Consider the following 18,118-nt stretch of genomic DNA (forward strand, 5'->3'; position numbering starts at 1 on the left):
TTTTCTTAGCCGTACACATATTTTCATTTTTCTTTTTCTTTTTCCACGGCTTTTTCATACATTTTTCTTTCATGGACATGTCTACCCCCACACTTAAACTTTCGCCTCTTCTCATCCTTCGTTGTTGACGCCTAAATCTTCAAGTAAGTCTCAGTTTAGCTTCACTAAGTTCTTAGAACAAAGGGTAGGGTTATAGCTATACTAAGTTTTAGGTTAAAGATTTTAAGGGTGATGAAAGAAAAGGCTTAATGTAGGCTCAAAGGGGTTTATCTAGGGAAGTCCCACGACGGGCACAATTAGGGACACAAGTTTATATGGCAATGGTGGTAGTTCCTAGGGTGCCTCTATCCTTTCCAGAATCAGGGCCATGTATTGATAAAACGTCTCAACAAGCACAAGAGTGAATTCTAGCATTCTCTAGTCCATCAAACTTAATCTATGGCAAGCAATCAATCAAATGAAAGAATAATGAGATCATCAAAACATCGCCAAGAAAATATGAGTATATTTTTCATTTCACTCCAAGAAAAAGGGACATGGGCTCAATTATCTCATATGGGTTGTTATGAATCAAAACTCATCCTAACATGCTCATATTTTCTGTACCAAAGTCACGAAATCCATATCCACTACAAGGCACATATTTTTCATATATCTCAATTAACCAAAGAATACCATTTTAAAGTCATCTCAATTTTGTGATCCTCTTTTAATCATGATTTCAGAGATATAGAATCATCCTAGACAGTTGAAAGGGCATTCTATGACTCAAAACAAAATGACTCAAAGGGCAAAGACTCAATAAAAGCAACGAAATTTTTGTATTTTTGACATTTTTCGATTTTTTTTGTATTTTTCAATATATATGACTCAAAAAAGGTATAAATCCCTTCCCCCACACTTAAATATTGCATTGTCCTCAATGTAATCAATTATAAGCATGCAATGAAACACTTAAGCATATAGGGTAGAAATTTACGAAAAGACCAAATAAATTCAAAGAGAAAATATGAAAAGAAAGAGAAATAGGGAAGGAAAAATCAAATCTGCGTGTGTAGACTCCTTCTTAGCTACTTCTGAATTGGGTTGCCTCCCAAGCAGCGCTTAATGTTTATAGTCTTTTAGCCTAGACTTGTACCTCCATTTAATCTTCAGGTTGTGGAGCGTTTTGGAGGGGTACATCCTCCACATCATGCTCCATAAACGTCTCATAGTATGGCTTGAGGCGATGGCCATTCTCTTTGAACTCGTTACCTGTTTGTTCACTCTTTATCTGCACAGCTCCATGAGGAAATACATGAGTAATAACAAAAGGTCCAATCCAACGAGATCGAAGTTTACCTGGAAAGAGTTTAAGACAAGAATGGAATAAGAGGACTTTTTGTCCCACAACAAAAGTCTTCCTACGAATCATCTTATCATGGAATGCCTTAGTCTTTTCTTTGTAAATCTTGGCACTCTCAAAGGCGTCATTCCTAATCTCTTCCAACTCTTGCAATTTCAATTTTCTATGAAGCCCAACCTCATCTAGATCCATGTTAAATTGCTTCACAGCCCACCAAGCTTTGTGCTCTAACTCCATAGGTAAATGGCAAGGTTTGCCATAGACAATTCGATATGGGGACATACCTATGGGAGTTTTATACGCAGTTCTGTAGGCCCACAAAGCATCCTCCAAACGCAAGGACCAATCCTTTCTGTTAGGATTCACAGTCTTCTCTAATATCCCCTTGATTTCACGATTATAGACCTCAGCTTGCCCACTTGTTTGGGGATGATAAGGTGTAGAAACCTTATGTGTCACATCATACTTCTTCAAGAGAGCCTCAATCGTTCGATTGCAAAAGTGGGAACCACCATCACTAATCAGAACTCTAGGCATGCCAAACCTGCTAAAGATGTTAGACTTGATAAAATCTGCAACAACCTTAGAGTCATTAGTTCGAGTGGCTTTAGCCTCCACCCATTTCGACACATAATCCACAGCAAGCAAGATATAGAGAAATCCAAAAGATGAAGGAAAAGGTCCCATGAAATCTATACCCCAGACATCAAATATTTCAACAGTTATGATATTAGATAAAGGCATTTGATCTCTAGAGCTTAGATTTCTTGTTCTTTGGCATCTATCACAAGTCAAACAATATGCATAAGCATCCTTAAATAACGTTGGCCAAAAGAACCCAGACTCTAACACCTTAAACGCGGTCTTCTTAGACCCAAAGTGACCCCCACATGCTTTAGAATGGCAAAACGAAAGTATGGCATTATGTTCATGTTCAGGCACACATCTCCTAATCAATTGATCAGAACAATATTTCCACAGATAAGGTTCATCCCAAACATATTGCTTAACAGTTTTCTTAAGCCTATCTTTATGAGCACGTGACATGGTATCAGGAATTTTCCTAGAAACAATGTAATTCACAATATCCGCATACCATGGTTCACTTACCTGGATTCCAAAGAGTTGTTCATCTGGAAACGTCTCCACCAAAGGGAGAGGGTCTTCTGCGTGCACCAAACGACTCAAGTGGTCAGCTACCACGTTCTCACTACCCTTCTTGTCCTTGATTTCAACGTCAAACTCTTGCAAGAGTAGGAAGAGTAGGATCCATCTAAAGAGCCTTGGTTTCGCCTCCTTCTTGGTCATCAAGTACTTCAAAGCTGCATGGTCAGTATAAATAATAACCTTGGTACCATGTAAGTAGGAACGAAACTTCTCAAGGGCAAAAACAACTGCAAGGAGCTCTTTCTCTGTGGTGGAGTAGTTCAGTTGTGCATCATTCAGAGTCTTTGAGGCGTAGTAGATGGCATAAGGTCGTTTGTCCTTCCTTTGTCCCAAAACAGCTCCAACTGCGTAGTCAGAGGCGTCACACATCAACTCAAAGGGCAAAGACCAATCTGGAGGTAGCATGATAGGGGCTGACGTCAATAGTTCCTTGAGCTTGTCAAAAGCCTCTTGACACTCCTTGTCAAACACAAACGCCACATCCTTTTGAAGTAGTTGTGATAGGAGCATTTTAATGCGACGTTTTAACTGCATTTCCCTACACTTTTCTGCGCCATTTCCTTGAAAAATCCCTGTTTGGGAAAGTTTCCATTCTTTGATTGGGAAAGTTCCTTATTGTAGAAAGTTTCCATTTTTGTCTTCATTTCTCATTTCTCATTTCTCATTTCTCATTTCTCATTTCTCATTTCTGGAAAGTTTCTATTTTTCATTTTTAGTAAGTTTCTATTTTCTCATTTTTAGAAACTTTCCATTTCTCAATTTTAGAAAGTTTCTATTTTTCAAATTAGGTAAGTTTCCATTTTTCATATTAGTTTCTATTTTCAGGACCTCCGAGCTAGAAAGTGGAAATGAACGCACAAATGGAAAGAGGAGCTTGCGAACATCAAGACGAACGAACATGAGAGAAAATGGCCCACACATTTGAGCAGAAATGAAGAAACAAGCTTTCCTAGTCCAACCAGGAAATCCTACAAAATGGAGGAAGGCTTCCCTAGCAAGTTTCCAACGCAACCATGAAAAAGAAATGGAAAAATAATGTGTTTTGCGTTGGAAAATGAGAAGGCTTGAAGATGAAGCAACGAGGCCCAAGAACTCTTTGGATTTTCGGCAAATTGGATAAAGGCCCATCAAAGCCCATGACATTAGGGTTTGTGACGCAAACCCTAGCACTAAAGTTGTTGTTGCCGTGAAATCCTAGAGAGAAACAAGGAAGATGACGTGGAAAATCAGAAAATAATAAGAAGATTTCGGTGGAGATTTTCTAGGGTTATTTTTATGGAAATAAATCAAGAGATAAAACCCTAGAAGACCTAGCCGTCCAAGCCAAGAGGAAAACAAGGGGATGCCGTGCAAACCCTAGGGAATTCGGCAAAAGATAATGAAGAGAAAAACAAGGGTTTTGCCGTGAGGAAAAATCAGAAAAAAATAAAGAGATTTCGTGGAGATTTCTTAGGGAGCTTTTAAAGGAAAGAGAATATGTGTTGAACACAAAAAGCTCTCAAAGGAGTCTAGGTTCGTCCCCCTTTATTCTCTAAGTATATTGTTGCCGAAATTGGTGAAGGAAATCAGAAAATATCTATATATATTTCGGCAAGATTATTTAGGGAATTTATATTGGAATTTTGTGATTGGTTGCACCACCTCATAGGGCTTATGTGGCACGAAATCATTGGAGAAAATTATGTGGAGGAAGCAAGAGATTGCCGTGAGCTTTGCTAGGGTTGTGGACGGATTGAAGACCTAGAAGCCGTCCCCTATATATTCCTCTCTTCTCTCAACGTCAAGGGTTCCGAATTTTCCACACTTTTGCGTTTATACTTTGAGAAAATAATTCAGAAATCTCTCTAGCCTAGCCGTGTTCTTCTCCATCCTCTAGGGCAACCACGAAGTGCAAGCAAGGCCAAGGAAGAAGAAGACAAGCCGTGCACACCATCCACCCTCCACCTTGAAGATTGCTTTCGAAATTCAAGAGACCACATCATCACTTCATTCATCTCATCTTCATCACGGTGTAATCCGATTCTCCTTGTACCTTTGCTTTGTATTTTCGTTGGTTTTGCCTTAGTTGACACATATGTATGAACAAGTATTGTTTTCTGAAATTTTATGATGAATTGTTAATTTTCAGATTCATATATTGCAATTTATGGTTGCTTTTGTGTGAGTGTTTGATTAAATTTGCATGATAGAAATCTTTTGTATGATTATCTTGAATGGTTCGAAACATTTAGGGTTCTTATGTGATTGTTGCTACGAATTTGAGAACATGAATCAACTTTTTGGTTTTGTGTTCTTGAATCGATAAGTAGTAAAGGTTTTGTACAAAAACCGAATTTAATCAAAGAAGATTGCAATTAGGTGGACTTTTTCATACTAAGTTGCACATTTGAGTTGATAGCCTTTCTAGGTGTTTATTGCGTTAAACATGACATGATTGACTAGCTTTCTAGGGCTTGATTGCATGTTTGATAGAATTAATCTAGGTGCTTTCACTTAGGTTAATTAGCATTGAAAGTAAATATGGGAAATTGTTTGCTTTTGAACGTTTCACATGATCAACTCCTCTTGCATGACTATGATGAACAATGATGAACTTGAATTAATTTTAATCATGAGTTTCGACTTTGATCTTTGTTCTTGCATTCCATTTGTATTTTTATGTTTTTGCATTTTAATTATTTAGGTAACTTAGATTTTATTTTTGGAAATTAAAACCAAAAACCAAAAACTCCCCCCTTTTCGTAAATATGTCTATATTTTGTAAATATTATACTTTGTTTTAATTTTAATTGTTTAATTGTTTGACAATGACAGGTGTACCCTCAATCCCCGGAATAGAACGATCCCTATTTATTACGTACTACTAATGACATTTCAGGGTTAAATTGGTCGCTCGATAAAAGCGACATCAATTTTTGGCGCCGTTGCCGGGGATTGAAAAATCATTTGCCATATTGTGAATATTTGTTTTGTATATTGTGACCGAAAAAAAAAAAAAAAATTTTACTTGTTAATTATTTTGTAATTGTCGAAAATTAGTAGATTAATTACTTAGGTTGTTATTTATATTGTTGAATACGAATTTTAATTATAGGTTGTAAATTAAAGATGGAATAGGTGAAGTCGTGTTTATTAATATTGGCCTAAACCCCTTATTGGTACCTAGTTCAGGTCCCTTAAGGTTGAGGGCGGCCTTTATTAACATTCATTGAACTGTCTTCACACTTAGGACCTTTTATATCCAAGTAAGTATAGCCTATGTGGGATGGTGTCTAGGAAGGGGACAACGTTCATAACGGGTTCTTGGATTCAGAAGTGCGTGCAAATGAGCCTAAACCACAATGTGGGAGTAGCTCATGCCAAAATGGATCCTACCTCTTGTGTTCGTCCTCCCCTACCTGGCCATTTCAGTAAGGTTGCCCAAAGGATGTAGGAGGGACTTTGTGTCTAGACGACTATACTTGGGCCGCACGTCCTCTTGATTTACCGCTTGGAATTGAATTCGAAATCAATGGTATTTATAACAAAAGAAAATGTTGTGATTCACTAAGGTATATTGGATTAAACATAGTCTTGAAAAGGGTAACTGTTTCAGTCCCATTGCACATCGAGACTCCCTGTTCCCGTACCTAAGTGTTGAAAATAATTGTAAAGAAAAGGAAAGAATAGAAGTAATTTTACTTAATTTCGTGAAAAAAAAAAAAAAAAAAAAAAAAAAAAAAAGAAAAAAAAAGAAAAAGAAGATAATTAGATGTGAATAGTGACGTTTTGTTTGTTTGTGTGAAAGTTTTGTGTAAATGGTGTCTAATCTTGTTAAACAAAGGAAATGTAAAGAATTAATTATAAATATTGTTAAATTCTTGATTTATTATAAGTGTGTAAATGCGTATGAGTAGATAAGGGCCCTTTTGTTAATATTGGCCTTAACCCTTCATTAGTGCCTTTCTAAGGTCTTTTGGAGTTGAGGGCGGTTTTTATTAACATTTGGAGAACTGTCTAACACATGAGTTCTTTTCAAGCTGAGTAAGGGGCATATAGGTGGTGTCTTAGGTTGAGACCCTGGGTGATGGGTTCAAATTGGATCTCAGAGATACTATAGACCGTGCGTAAACCACAATGTGGGAGTAGCCAATAGGGGCCTAAACCTCAATGAGGGAGTAGCCTCCGTAGTGTCACCAAAATGAGTCCTCCCTCTCACTTACCTCTTAATCTGGCCATCTAGCCTTCTGAAACAAAGGGAAGTGACTTATGTCTAGGCGACTATCCCTAGATCGTATCTCACCAATAGTAGTGGTTTCTATTGGGCTCGACTTACAACTTGTAATCAATTGAGATATTAACTTTATTTTGTAAAGATAATAAGATACTTGAACATAACCTCCACTTGTAAATTGTGTTGTTTTGTACATTTTATATTTGTATAAACTTCTTACGTGGTTTATTTGTGAAAAGATTGTGGATAGTTTGTAATTTGTACTTCTCTTTATACTTGTATAAATCATAAATAGTAAAGTCGTGAATAGTAACTTGTGAATAGTGACTCGTGAATAGTAAGGTTGATGTATAAATCACTAATTTGTAATTAACTCACTTTATACTTTGCTAACTTCTTTGAATTTTGATGATGTTCAGGATTCCTATGAATGACCGAGCCTTTTAGATCCTCTACACTAAAGGAAATTGAAGCAAGGCTCGCTCGCTTGAAGGGTCCTTCACTTCTTGAACAGACAAGCCCTTCCCCTTCGACACACAGAGGGTACATCTTTAACGAACAAGGGAAGAGGACCTACTGTTCTGAGGAGTCTACATCACCTACACCAAGTCCATCTCCTCCTTCACGTTCACCTTCACCTGTGATTTCGTCCAACTCTACACCACCACCTTCACCGCCACCTGAAGAAGTCGAAGAAGAGAGAATGGCATCTATTAGGGAACTTTCCACTGCAACTGTTGAAGGAGGACCCCCTACAGGCATAGTATACCCTCCCCCTGCAGCTGGAAGACAAGCAGAGTTTGAGCTAAAGAGTGGTTTGTTGCACAAGCTCCCTATCTTCCATGGACTTAATATGGAGGACGCTAACAAGCATGTTCGAGAATTTCAATCTGTTTGTGCAAACATGCAACCACAAGGGGCAGATGAGAACCTTCTTAAGATGAGAGCATTTCCATTCTCTCTAGCTGATAGAGCCAAGGATTGGCTATATGAACTCCCTGCAGGACGTATCACCTCATGGGAAACAATGAGAAAGGCCTTCTTGGAAAAATACTTCCCAGCTTCTAAGGTCATCACACTTAGAAAGAAGCTCAGTGGAATAGAGCAAGCCCATGATGAGTCCTATGCTGCCTACTATGAGAGGTTCAATTCCCTACTTGCACAATGTCCTCAACATCAGATGAAGGATGAGACCCTACTCACATGTTTCTATGAAGGACTCTTACCCTTGGAAAGGCAAATGTTGGATGCTGCAGCTGGAGGAGCTTTTGTGGATAAGTCCCCTACAGTTGGGAAGGAGCTGATAGCTAATCGTGCCTTGAACTCTCAACAATATGAGGGGGTAGGACACTCTACTCGTAGGGTGCATGAGATGAGCAAGAATACTGCAATTGAGGACCAACTGAATAAGCTTACTCTACTCATGAACCAAGTGGTAAGTTCCAAGGGACCAAGTGCAACAATAGCTTGTGGGGTATGCTCTATGCAAGGGCATGTTACAGATCAGTGCCCTCAACTTAATGAGAATGGAGGATGGGAATCTGCAAATGCTATTGGAGGATATCAAGGAGGATACCAAGGAGGACCTCAACGTCCTAGACATGATCCTTACTCCAATACGTACAACCCAGGATGGAGGGACCATCCCAACTTCAAGTGGACTAACAATGATAACGTTCAGAATCCTCTTGGTGGGAACTTCCAACGTCCTCAAGGGCCTTCATTCCAAGGATCATCTTTTCAAAGGCCCTACATGCCCCCGCCTCAACAGAACTCAGGACCTTCAATGTCTCACTATGACAAAACGTTGGAAGCCTTGACTAGTTCCACCCAGGCCTTGACAAACTCTACTCAAGCTTTGATTCAAGGACAACAGACCCACACTAAGGATATTGCAGATCTTAAGAAACAGATGGGCCAAGTTGTGGACTTCATGAGCAAGATTCATGAGACTGGGAAGCTTCCTAGTGGCACAATACCTAACCCTAAGGGTAATGTGGAGAATGCATCAGTTGTGACTACGAGGAGTGGGAGACCATTTGTGGATCCACCCAAGCAACCCAAGAAGGTCCAAATGAGCATAGAAATTGAGGAAGACCAAGAACCCACCAAGTTGGGTATTGAGAAGGACCCTGCAACGTCAAAGGAAGAGACCAAGGCATCCTCATCTTTAAAGGCAAAACCGGAAATCAAAGGTAATAATTCTAACTTATCAAATTCGGTTATTGCTAACCCTTCTTCTTCTTGCATGCCCTTCCCACGCAGGTTTGCCCAATCTAAGAAGGATGAAAGTGACCAAGCTATCTTGGAAACTTTCAAGAAGGTGCAAGTAAACCTACCCCTCCTAGAGGCCATCAAGCAAGTCCCTAAGTATGCCAAGTTCCTCAAAGAGCTTTGCACTACTAGGAGAGTAAACCGTGAAAAGGAGGTGGTAAAGGTAAGTGAGAATGTCTCTGCCCTAATTCAGAGGAAGATCCCTCCAAAGTGTAAGGATCCTGGAAGCTTTACCATTCCTTGTACTATTGGTAACTCTAGATTTAAGAATGCCATGCTAGACCTAGGTGCATCTGTTAATGTTATGCCCTACTCTGTTTATGAAACCCTAGGTCTAGGGGAACTTAAATCTGACAATGTTATCATTCAGTTAGCTGACAGATCCAATGCATACCCTAGAGGTTTGTTGGAGGATGTGCTTGTACAGGTTAACCATCTTATCTTCCCAGCTGATTTTTATGTATTGGAAATGGAGGACTCCCCTGTAAGTTCCACTCCATTGCTTTTGGGACGTCCTTTCTTAAGGACAGCTAGGACGAAGATTGATGTGTATGAAGGCTCTCTTACAATGGAGTTCGATGGTGACATTATTGGCTTTAACATCTTTGAGGCCATGAGGTATCCCCTAGAGGTTAATGATTGTTTTTCTGCTGACATTTTAGATGAACTTGCGCAGAAAATGTTTGATGTTATGCATGAGGATACCCTAGTCACTACCCTTGAGAGTGGGGTAGGCTATACAAAGGAAGGCGTCACCATCTCAGAGGACAAGTTGAAAGACACTTGTGAGGATAAAATCATTGAAAACGTCTCCTTCCTTGAGGCATCACCCTTTATAGGTAAGTCTGTTTCTCCATTGTCCATTCAGTTATCCACTAACAAGACTTTACCTTCAGTGGTCCAGGCCCCAGAACTTGAGCTAAAACCTCTTCCAGACCATTTGAAGTATGTCTACTTAGGGGACAAGGAGACCTTACCAGTGATTGTGTCATCTGCACTAACGACTCCACAAGAAGAGAAGTTGGTGGAAATGTTGAAGCAACACAAGACCGCCATAGGATGGACATTGGCGGACATCAAGGGAATCAGCCCTACAACTTGCGTCCATAGGATACTTCTGGAGGAGGGGTCTAAACCTACTAGAGAGGCTCAACGTCGTCTCAACCCTCCAATGATGGAAGTAGTGAAGAAGGAGGTTATCAAACTCCTTGATTGTGGGGTGATCTACCCTATTTCAGACTCCAAGTGGGTCTCCCCAGTTCAGGTCGTGCCCAAGAAGTCTGGGATCACTGTGGTAAAGAATGCTGATAACGAACTGGTGCCCCAAAGGACAGTAACAGGCCACAGAGTATGCATTGACTATAGGAGGCTCAACGCAACCACAAGGAAAGACCACTTTCCTCTGCCATTCATTGACCAGATGCTTGAGCGCCTAGCTGGACATGACTACTACTGCTTCCTGGATGGATACTCTGGTTACAACCAGATTGCAATTGCAAATGAAGATCAAGAGAAGACAACCTTCACTTGCCCCTTTGGAACGTTTGCCTATAGACGTATGCCTTTCGGACTTTGCAACGCTCCAGGTACCTTTCAGAGGTGTATGGTAAGTATCTTTTCAGATTATATTGAGAAAATCATAGAGGTATTCATGGATGACTTTTCAGTTTTTGGAAAGAATTTTGATGATTGTCTTAATAATCTGGAGATAATTCTGAAACGTTGCATGGAAACTAACCTTGTCTTAAACTGGGAAAAATGCCATTTTATGGTTAAACAAGGAATAGTTCTAGGACATATTGTCTCTGCTAGGGGTATAGAGGTTGATAAAGCCAAGGTTGATATTGTGCGTCACTTACCCTCTCCCACTTCTGTGAGAGAGATTCGTTCTTTCCTTGGTCATGCAGGTTTTTACAGGAGGTTCATCAAGGACTTCTCCAAAATTTCGAGACCCTTATGTCAACTACTCCAGAAGGATGTGCCCTTCCACTTTGACAAGGAGTGTCAAGAAGCTTTTGACAAGCTTAAGGAGTTGTTGACATCTGCCCCCATCATGTTACCTCCAGACTGGTCCTTGCCCTTTGAATTAATGTGTGATGCCTCTGACTACGCAGTTGGAGCCGTTTTGGGACAAAGGAAGGAAAAGCTGCCCTATGCCATCTACTACGCCTCAAGGACTCTCAATGATGCACAAATGAACTACTCCACCACAGAGAAAGAGCTCCTTGCAGTTGTCTTTGCCCTTGAGAAGTTTCGCTCCTATTTACTTGGTACCAAAGTTACTATCTTTACTGACCATGCAGCTTTGAAATACTTGATGACCAAGAAGGAGGCGAAACCAAGGCTCATCAGATGGATCCTACTCTTGCAAGAATTCGACGTGGAAATCAAGGACAAGAAGGGTAGTGAGAACGTGGTAGCTGACCACTTGAGTCGCTTAGTGCATGCAGAAGATTATCTCCCTCTGGTGGAGACATTTCCAGACGAGCAACTCTTTGGACTTCAGGTAAGTGAACCATGGTATGCAGACATTGTGAATTATATTGTATCTAGAAAGATTCCTGATACCATGTCACGTGCTCATAGGGATAGGCTTAAGAAAACTGTTAAGCAATATGTTTGGGATGAACCTTATTTGTGGAAGTATTGCTCTGATCAATTGATTAGGAGATGTGTGCCTGAACATGAACATAATGCTATACTTTCTTTTTGCCACTCTAAAGCATGTGGGGGACACTTTGGGTCTAAGAAGACTGCGTTTAAGGTGCTAGAGTCTGGGTTCTATTGGCCAACATTATTTAGGGATGCACATGCCTATTGTTTAACTTGTGATAAGTGCCAAAGAACAGGAAATCTAGGTCCTAGAGATCAAATGCCATTGTCCAATATAATAACTGTTGAAATATTTGATGTCTGGGGTATAGATTTCATGGGACCTTTCCCTTCATCTTTTGGGTTTCTCTATATCTTACTTGCAGTGGACTATGTTTCCAAATGGGTGGAAGCAAAGGCCACTAGAACTAATGACTCTAAGGTTGTTGCAGATTTTATCAAGTCTAACATCTTTAGCAGGTTTGGAATGCCTAGAGTTCTCATTAGTGATGGAGGATCCCATTTTTGCAATCGGACGATTGAGGCTCTCTTGAAGAGATATGATGTCACACATAAGGTTTCTACACCTTATCACCCACAAACTAGTGGGCAGGCTGAGGTCTCTAATCGTCAGATTAAGGGGATATTGGAGAAGACTGTGAACCCCAACAGGAAGGACTGGTCCTTGCGTCTAGAGGATGCTTTGTGGGCCTACAGAACTGCATACAAAACTCCCATAGGTATGTCACCATATCGAATTGTCTATGGCAAACCATGCCATTTACCTGTGGAGTTGGAGCACAAAGCTTGGTGGGCTGTGAAGCAGTTCAACATGGATATGGATGCAGCTGGGCTTCATAGGAAGTTGCAATTGCAAGAGTTAGAGGAGATAAGGAATGATGCCTTTGAAAGTGCTAAAATTTACAAGGATAAGACTAAGGCATTCCATGACAAAATGATTCGAAGAAAGACTTTTGTTGTGGGTCAAAAAGTTCTTCTTTTCCATTCTCGTCTCAAACTCTTCCCAGGTAAGCTTCGTTCTCGTTGGATTGGACCTTTTGTTATCACTCATGTGTTTCCTCATGGAGCTGTGCAGATAAAGAGTGAACATACAAGCAACGAGTTCAAAGTGAATGGCCATCGCTTGAAGCCTTACTATGAGGCATTTGTGGAACATGAAGTGGAGGATGTACCCCTCAAAAACGTTCCAAACCCTGAGGATTAAATGGAGGTACAAGTCTAGGCTGAAAGACTATAAACATTAAGCGCTGCTTGGGAGGCAACCCAATTCTGAAGTAGCTGTGGAGGAGTCATCAACGCAGATTTGTTTTATCTCTCCCTTTTACTTCTCCAATTTTTCTTTATTTTGGTAGTCATTTTCGTAAATTTCATCCCTATATGCTTAAGTGTTTTATTGCATGCTTTTTATTGATTACATTGAGGACAATGCAATATTTAAGTGTGGGGGAAGGGATTTACACTTTTATCTTGAGTCATATATTGAAAAATACAAAAAAAAATTGAAAAATGTCAAAAATTTAAAAAATTTTCGTTGCTTTTGTTTTTGTTTTGAGTCTTAGGATGCCCTTTCAACTGTCTAGGATGATTCTATATCTCTAAAATCATGACTAAAAGAGGATCACAAGATTGAGATGATTTTTAAACATGGTATTCTTTGGTTAATTGAGATATATGAAAAATGTGTGCCTTGTAGTGGATATGGATTCGAAAACTTTGGTACAGAATATGAGCATGTTAGGATGAGTTTTGATTCATATAAGCCATGTGAGATAATTGAGCCATGTTCCTTTTTCTTGGAGTGAAATGAAAAATATATTCTTATTTTCTTGGCGATATTTTGATGATCTCATTATTCTTCATTTGATTGATTGCTTGCCATAGATTAAGTTTGATGGACTAGAGAATGCTAGAATTCACTCTTGTGCTTGTTGAGACGTTTGTCAATACATGGCCCTGATTCTGGAAGGGATAGAGGTACCCTAGGAATTTCCACCATTGCCAAATAAACCTGTGTCCCTAATTGTGCCCGTCGTGGGACTCCCCTAGATAAGCCCCTTTGAGCCTACATTGAGCCTTTTCATTCATCACCCTTAAAACCCTTAACCATGAAGCTTAGTATAGTTAAAACCCTACCCTTTGTTCTAAGAACTTAGTGGAGCTATCTTTTGAGACATACTTCGTGGGTTTGGTGCTAAGGATGAAAATTGAGAAGAGGTGAAAGTTAAAGTGTGGGGGTAGACTTGTCCATAAAAGAAAAATATATGAAAAAGCCGAGAAAAAGAAAACAAAAAAAGAAAAAAAAATGTATACGGCTAAAAAGAAAAGAAAGAAAAATGTTTATGGATTTTAGTCCCCCATACTTGGTGATTTTGGAGTTTACGTTGAACTGAAGGCCCACTACAGAAAAATTTGGCCTTTGTCCATTCACTATAGTTCAAGGGAAGTTTACAATGAAGATTGGGCCCAACATGAAGACATTAGGCCCCTTTTATGTTACCTCTAGGGAAAGTGACGTTTTTGCAATGCCTTGGTGGATTTCTTGAGGTCTCTACATCTACATGTGCTCTGCTAGGTTTTTAGGACACTTTGATAAATCCTTACCCTTCATTTCTTAAAACCTTGAGCCTTGGCCCCATTACAACCTTTAAGAAGACCTTCTTGATCCTTAAGATGGGACAGCCCTTGATGTGGAGATGAGTTACAAGAGTTGAACCTATGGCTTAGGTCCATCTGTGCAAGTAGTTGGTGTCCTTCATGAGATCTTTAAAGAAAATTATACATGTGCTTTCGTTTCTTGAATTATGTGATATACTTGCTATCTTTCACATATACTTGAGTGTATAAGCTTTTAAGCATTGCCATGATCTGAGAGAAGAAAGAGTGGATATAACTTGTGAGGAGTTGAATCATACTTGTTTGAAACATGCTTAACAGAAACCATCACCATTGTTTCAACCAAGTCCTACTTGTGTATATGTAAGTTATGTGTTTTAATTAACTCTCGAATGCCTAACATTGAATTTTGGTTAAGTGCTAATCTTGGTGTTATGAAAGTAAGAGATTGCTGAGACAAATAGTTGAAGGGCAATAGAATCATTGTTTTTGTCAAGTCTTTAAATTTTCGTTGAGTCTTAGTGTGTGTCTTAGTTTGATTTTGCTAAGGGACTAGCAAAAGCTAAGTGTGGGGGAAATTGATAGGAGCATTTTAATGCGACGTTTTAACTGCATTTCCCTACACTTTTCTGCGCCATTTCCTTGAAAAATCCCTGTTTGGGAAAGTTTCCATTCTTTGATTGGGAAAGTTCCTTATTGTAGAAAGTTTCCATTTTTGTCTTCATTTCTCATTTCTCATTTCTCATTTCTCATTTCTCATTTCTCATTTCTGGAAAGTTTCTATTTTTCATTTTTAGTAAGTTTCTATTTTCTCATTTTTAGAAACTTTCCATTTCTCAATTTTAGAAAGTTTCTATTTTTCAAATTAGGTAAGTTTCCATTTTCATATTAGTTTCTATTTTCAGGACCTCCGAGCTAGAAAGTGGAAATGAACGCACAAATGGAAAGAGGAGCTTGCGAACATCAAGACGAACGAACATGAGAGAAAATGGCCCACACATTTGAGCAGAAATGAAGAAACAAGCTTTCCTAGTCCAACCAGGAAATCCTACAAAATGGAGGAAGGCTTCCCTAGCAAGTTTCCAACGCAACCATGAAAAAGAAATGGAAAAATAATGTGTTTTGCGTTGGAAAATGAGAAGGCTTGAAGATGAAGCAACGAGGCCCAAGAACTCTTTGGATTTTCGGCAAATTGGATAAAGGCCCATCAAAGCCCATGACATTAGGGTTTGTGACGCAAACCCTAGCACTAAAGTTGTTGTTGCCGTGAAATCCTAGAGAGAAACAAGGAAGATGACGTGGAAAATCAGAAAATAATAAGAAGATTTCGGTGGAGATTTTCTAGGGTTATTTTTATGGAAATAAATCAAGAGATAAAACCCTAGAAGACCTAGCCGTCCAAGCCAAGAGGAAAACAAGGGGATGCCGTGCAAACCCTAGGGAATTCGGCAAAAGATAATGAAGAGAAAAACAAGGGTTTTGCCGTGAGGAAAAATCAGAAAAAAATAAAGAGATTTCGTGGAGATTTCTTAGGGAGCTTTTAAAGGAAAGAGAATATGTGTTGAACACAAAAAGCTCTCAAAGGAGTCTAGGTTCGTCCCCCTTTATTCTCTAAGTATATTGTTGCCGAAATTGGTGAAGGAAATCAGAAAATATCTATATATATTTCGGCAAGATTATTTAGGGAATTTATATTGGAATTTTGTGATTGGTTGCACCACCTCATAGGGCTTATGTGGCACGAAATCATTGGAGAAAATTATGTGGAGGAAGCAAGAGATTGCCGTGAGCTTTGCTAGGGTTGTGGACGGATTGAAGACCTAGAAGCCGTCCCCTATATATTCCTCTCTTCTCTCAACGTCAAGGGTTCCGAATTTTCCACACTTTTGCGTTTATACTTTGAGAAAATAATTCAGAAATCTCTCTAGCCTAGCCGTGTTCTTCTCCATCCTCTAGGGCAACCACGAAGTGCAAGCAAGGCCAAGGAAGAAGAAGACAAGCCGTGCACACCATCCACCCTCCACCTTGAAGATTGCTTTCGAAATTCAAGAGACCACATCATCACTTCATTCATCTCATCTTCATCACGGTGTAATCCGATTCTCCTTGTACCTTTGCTTTGTATTTTCGTTGGTTTTGCCTTAGTTGACACATATGTATGAACAAGTATTGTTTTCTGAAATTTTATGATGAATTGTTAATTTTCAGATTCATATATTGCAATTTATGGTTGCTTTTGTGTGAGTGTTTGATTAAATTTGCATGATAGAAATCTTTTGTATGATTATCTTGAATGGTTCGAAACATTTAGGGTTCTTATGTGATTGTTGCTACGAATTTGAGAACATGAATCAACTTTTTGGTTTTGTGTTCTTGAATCGATAAGTAGTAAAGGTTTTGTACAAAAACCGAATTTAATCAAAGAAGATTGCAATTAGGTGGACTTTTTCATACTAAGTTGCACATTTGAGTTGATAGCCTTTCTAGGTGTTTATTGCGTTAAACATGACATGATTGACTAGCTTTCTAGGGCTTGATTGCATGTTTGATAGAATTAATCTAGGTGCTTTCACTTAGGTTAATTAGCATTGAAAGTAAATATGGGAAATTGTTTGCTTTTGAACGTTTCACATGATCAACTCCTCTTGCATGACTATGATGAACAATGATGAACTTGAATTAATTTTAATCATGAGTTTCGACTTTGATCTTTGTTCTTGCATTCCATTTGTATTTTTATGTTTTTGCATTTTAATTATTTAGGTAACTTAGATTTTATTTTTGGAAATTAAAACAAAAAACCAAAAACTCCCCCCTTTTCGTAAATATGTCTATATTTTGTAAATATTATACTTTGTTTTAATTTTAATTGTTTAATTGTTTGACAATGACAGGTGTACCCTCAATCCCCGGAATAGAACGATCCCTATTTATTACGTACTACTAATGACATTTCAGGGTTAAATTGGTCGCTCGATAAAAGCGACATCAAGTTGGCATAGAGGTCTCGAAATTTTGGAGAAATCCTTGATAAATCTCCTGTAAAACCCTGCATGGCCAAGAAAAGATCGAACCTCTCTCACAGAAGTGGGAGAGGGTAAGTAACGCACAAGGTCTACTTTTGCTTTATCAACCTCAATTCCCCTAGAAGAGACAATATGCCCTAGAACTATACCTTGTCTAACCATAAAATGGCATTTCTCCCAATTTAACACAAGGTTAGTTTCTACACAACGTTTTAAGATAATTTCAAGATTATTAAGGCAATCATCAAAGCTTTTTCCAAAAACAGAAAAGTCATCCATGAATACCTCTATGATTTTCTCAATATAATCTGAAAAGATACTTACCATACACCTTTGAAAGGTACCTGGGGCGTTGCATAGTCCAAAAGGCATACGACGATAAGCAAATGTTCCAAAGGGGCAAGTGAATGTCGTCTTCTCTTGGTCTTCATTGGCTATGACAATCTGATTGTAGCCTGAGTAGCCATCCAAGAAGCAGTAGTAATCATGTCCAGCTAGTCGCTCAAGCATCTGATCAATGAATGGAAGAGGAAAGTGATCTTTCCTTGTTGTTGCGTTGAGCTTCCTGTAGTCAATGCAAACTCTGTGGCCAGTAACTGTCCTTTGGGGCACCAGTTCGTTCTCTGCATTCTTCACAACAGTCACTCCTGACTTCTTAGGTACAACTTGAACTGGGGACACCCATTTGGAGTCTGAAATGGGGTATATAACGCCACAATCTAGGAGTTTGATGACCTCCTTCTTCACAACTTCCATCATAGGAGGGTTGAGACGACGTTGAGCCTCTCTAGTGGGTTTTGTCCCCTCCTCAAGAAGTATCCTATGGACGCAAGTAGTAGGGCTTATTCCCTTGATATCCGCTAATGT

General features: G+C 39.2%; 1 pseudogene; it reads right to left on the reverse strand.

Annotated features, from left to right (window-relative positions):
* Positions 1-2,644: 2,644 nt before the first annotated feature.
* Positions 2,645-18,118, reverse strand: part of LOC112181241 — a 121,858-nt pseudogene continuing 106,384 nt past the window's right edge.

The sequence above is a fragment of the Rosa chinensis genome, unplaced genomic scaffold, assembly GCF_002994745.2.
Source record: "Rosa chinensis cultivar Old Blush unplaced genomic scaffold, RchiOBHm-V2 RchiOBHmChr0c13, whole genome shotgun sequence".
Classification (NCBI taxonomy): domain Eukaryota; kingdom Viridiplantae; phylum Streptophyta; class Magnoliopsida; order Rosales; family Rosaceae; genus Rosa; species Rosa chinensis.